This window comes from Triticum urartu, chromosome 3 (genome assembly GCF_003073215.2).
Source record: "Triticum urartu cultivar G1812 chromosome 3, Tu2.1, whole genome shotgun sequence".
In the NCBI taxonomy this organism is placed as follows: Eukaryota; Viridiplantae; Streptophyta; class Magnoliopsida; order Poales; family Poaceae; genus Triticum; species Triticum urartu.
The window spans coordinates 538,795,268-538,799,520 of NC_053024.1; positions in this window are offsets into that span (position 1 = coordinate 538,795,268).

Consider the following 4,253-nt stretch of genomic DNA (forward strand, 5'->3'; position numbering starts at 1 on the left):
TAACAAATAGTTTTGTGATAAGGTAATTGGTAACAAGTAACAAGTAATAAAAGTAAATAAGGTGCACAAAGATGGCCCAATCCTTTTTGTAGCAAAGGACAAGCCTGGACAAACTCATATACAAAGGAAAGCGCTCCCGAGGACACATGGGAATTATCGTCAAGCTAGTTTTCATCACGTTCATATGATTTGCGTTCGGTACTTTGATAATTTGATATGTGGGTGGACCGGTGCTTTGGTACTATCCTTCTTTGGACAAGCATCCCACTTATGATTAACCCCTATTGCAAGCATCCGCAACTACAACAGAAGTATTAAGTTAAACCTAACCATAGCATGAAACATATGGATCCAAATCAGCCCCTTACGAAGCAACTCATAAACTAGGGTTTAAGCTTCTGTCACTCTAGCAACCCATCATCTACTTATTACTTCCCAATGCCTTCCTCTAGGCCCAAACAATGGTGAAGTGAGTCGACGTTCACATGACACCACTAGAGGAAAGACAACATACATCTCATCAAAATATCGAACAAATACCAAATTCACATGACTACTTATAGCAAGACTTCTCCCATGTCCTCAGGAACAAACGTAACTACTCACAAATCATATTCATGTTCATAATCAGAGGGGTATTAATATTCATAATGGATCGGAACATATGATATTCCACCAAGTAAACCAACTAGCATCAACTACAAGGAGTAATCAACACTACTAGCAACCCACACGTACCAATCTGAGGTTTTGAGACAAAGATTGGATACAAGAGATGAACTAGGGTTTGAGATGAGATGGTGCTGATGAAGATGTTGATGGAGATTGACCCCCTCCCAGTGAGAGGATCGATGGTGATGATGATGGTGTTGATTTCCCCCTCCCGGAGGGAAGTTTCCCTAGCAGAACAGCTCCGTCGGAGCCCTAGATTGGTTCCGCCAAGGTTCCTCCTCGTGGCGGCGGAGTTTCGTCCCGAAAGCTTACTTATGATTTTTTTCCTCGATGAAAGACTCCATATAGCCAAAGATGGGCATCATAGGGCTGCTAGGGGGCCCACGATGCAGGGGGCGCGCCCGGGGGGTAGGGCGCACCCCCACCCTCGTGGACGGTGGGTGGCCCTCCTCTGGTACTTCTTTCGCCCAATATTTTTTTATATATTCTGAAACATGCTCCTGTGAAGTTTTGGGACTTTTAGAGATGTGAAGAATAGGTCTCTAATAATTGCTCCTTTTCCAGCCCAGAATTCCAGCTGCCGGCATTCCCCCTCTTCATGTAAACCTTGTAGAATAAGAGAGAATAGGCATAAGTATTGTGACATAATGTGTAATAACAGCCCATAATGTAATAAATATCGATATAAAAGCATGATGCAAAATGGACGTATCGTGTACCAGAACTGATGTGTGCCTTGCCATATGTTTGGTAGGGAGGTACCAAAGTAATCCAGGAGTGGATCATTGGACAACGGTCAAGAATATCCTAAAGTACTTGAAAAGGACCAAGGATATGTTTCTCATTTGTGGAGGTGATGAAGAGCTCGTCGTAAAGGGTTACGTCGATGCTAGCTTTGACACAGATCCGGATGACTCTAAGTCACAAACTGGATACGTATTTATATTGAATGGTGGAGCTATCAGTTGGTGCAGTTCCAAGCAGAGCATCGTGACGGGATCTACGTGTGAAGTAGAGTACATAGCTTCTTTGGAAGCAGCGCATGAAGGAGTCTGAATGAAGGAGTTCATATCTGATCTGGGTGTAATACTCAATGTGTCGAGTCCAATGACAATCTTTTGTGACAACATGATGACCCACAAGTGTAGGGGATCTATCGTAGCTTTTCGATAAGTAAGAGTGTCGAACCCAGCGAGGAGCAGAAGGAAATGATAAGTAGTTTTCAGTAAGGTATTCTTTGCAAGCACTAAAATTATTGGTAACAGATAGTTTTGTGATAAGGTAATTTGTAACGAGTAGCAAGCAATAAAAGTAAATAAGGTGCAGCAAGATGGCCCAATCCTTTCTGTAGCAAAGGACAAGCCTGGACAAACTCTTATATGAAGGAAAGCGCTCGTGAGGACACATGGGAATTATTGTCAAGCTAGTTTTCATCACGTTCATATGATTCGCGTTCGGTACTCTGATAATCTGATATGTGGGTGGACCGGTGCTTGGGTGCTGTCCTGACTTGTACAAGCATCCCACATATGATTAACCGCCATTGCAAGCATCTGCAACTACAACAGAAGTATTAAGGTAAACCTAACCATAGCATGACACATATGGATCCAAATCAGCCCCTTACGAAGCAACGCATAAACTAGGGTTTAAGCTTATGTCACTCTAGCAACCCATCATCTACTTATTACTTCCCAATGCCTCCCTCTAGGCCCAAACAATGGTGAAGTGTCATGTAGTCGACGTTCACATGACACCACTAGAGGGATGACAACATACATCTTATCAAAATATTGAACGAATACCAAATTCACATGACTACTAATAGCAAGACTTCTCCCATGTCCTTAGGAACAAACATAACTACTCACAAAGCATATTCATGTTCATAATCAGAGGGGTATTAATATGCATAATGGATCTGAACATATGATCTTCCACCAAATAAACCAACTAGCATCAACTACAAGGAGTAATCAACACTACTAGCAACCCACAGGTACCAATCTGAGGTTCGGATACAAAGATTGGATATAAGAGATGAACTATGGTTTAAGATGAGATGGTGCTGGTGAAGATGTTGATGGAGATTGACCCCCCTCCCGATGAGAGGATCGTTGGTGATGACGATGGTGATGATTTCCCCCTCCTAGAAGGAAGTTTCCCCTGCAGAACAGCTCTGCCGGAGCCCTAGATTGGTTCCACCAAGGTTCCGCCTCGTGGTGGCGGAGTTTCTTCCCCAAAGCTTGCTTATGATTTTTTCCTCGATGAAAGACCTCATATAGTAGAAGATGGGCATCGGAGGGCCACCAGGGGGCCCACGAGGCAGGGGCACGCCCAGGGGGGTAGGGCACGCCCCCTACCCTCATGGCCTGGGTGTGGCCCCCTCTGGAACTTTCTCCGCTCAGTATTTTTTATTAATTCCAAAAAGGACTTCCGTGAAGTTTCAGGACTTTTGGAGCTGTGCAGAATATGTCTCTAATATTTGCTCCTTTTCCAGCCCAGAATCCTAGCAGCTGGCATTCTCCCTCTTCATGTAAACCTTGTAAAATAAGAGAGAATAGGCATAAGTATTGTGAAATAATGTGTAATAACAACCCATAATGCAATAAATATCGATATAAAAGCATGATGCAAAATGGACGTATCAACTCCCCCAAGCTTAGACCTCGCTTGTCCTCAAGCGAAAGCCGAAATCGAAAAATATGTCCACATGTTTAGAGATAGAGGTGTCGATAAAAATAAAATACGGACATGAGGGCATCATGATTATTCTTAGAACAACAATATATATATAAATATATATATATATATATTGTCATATGATCTCTTATGCTAAAGTAACAATTCAATCACAATTTCAAGTATGAATCATAAACTTTATTGAGAACCAACAAACTCTAATCTCAGTCATTGAGGCAATTGCAATTTATCATAACATAGGAAAGAGTCAATATAAGAGCTTTTCAGCAAGTCCACATACTCAACCATCTTTTAGTCTTTCACAATTGCTAACACTCACACACTATTTATGGGTTTGAAGTCTTAATCGGACACAAAGAAAGTTAGGGGCTTATAGTTTTGCCTCCCAACATTTTACCTCAAGGGTAATGTCAACAATAATAGTTCATGAAAACTCACATCCAATTAGCTATATATATCATGATCTTTCCAACACATTGTGCTTGCCAAAGGATAAAATGTAAAAAGGAAAGGTGGATAACACCATGACTCTTTGCATGAAGTATAAGACAAGAATAAAAGATAGGCCCTTCGTAGAGGGAAGCAGAGGTTTTCATGCGCTTTTATAGTTGGATGCACGAAATCTTAATGCAAAAGAACGTCACTTTATATTGCCACTTGTGACATGAACCTTTATTATGCAGTCCGTCGCTTTTATTTCTTCCATATCACAAGATCGTATAAATCTTGTTTTCTCCACATTATCAAGTCATACATATTTAGAGAGCAATTTTGATTGCTTGCACTGATGATAACTTACTTGATGGATCTTACTCAATCCATAGGTAGGTATGGTGGACTCTCATGGCAAAACTGGGTTTAGGGATATTTGTAAGCAC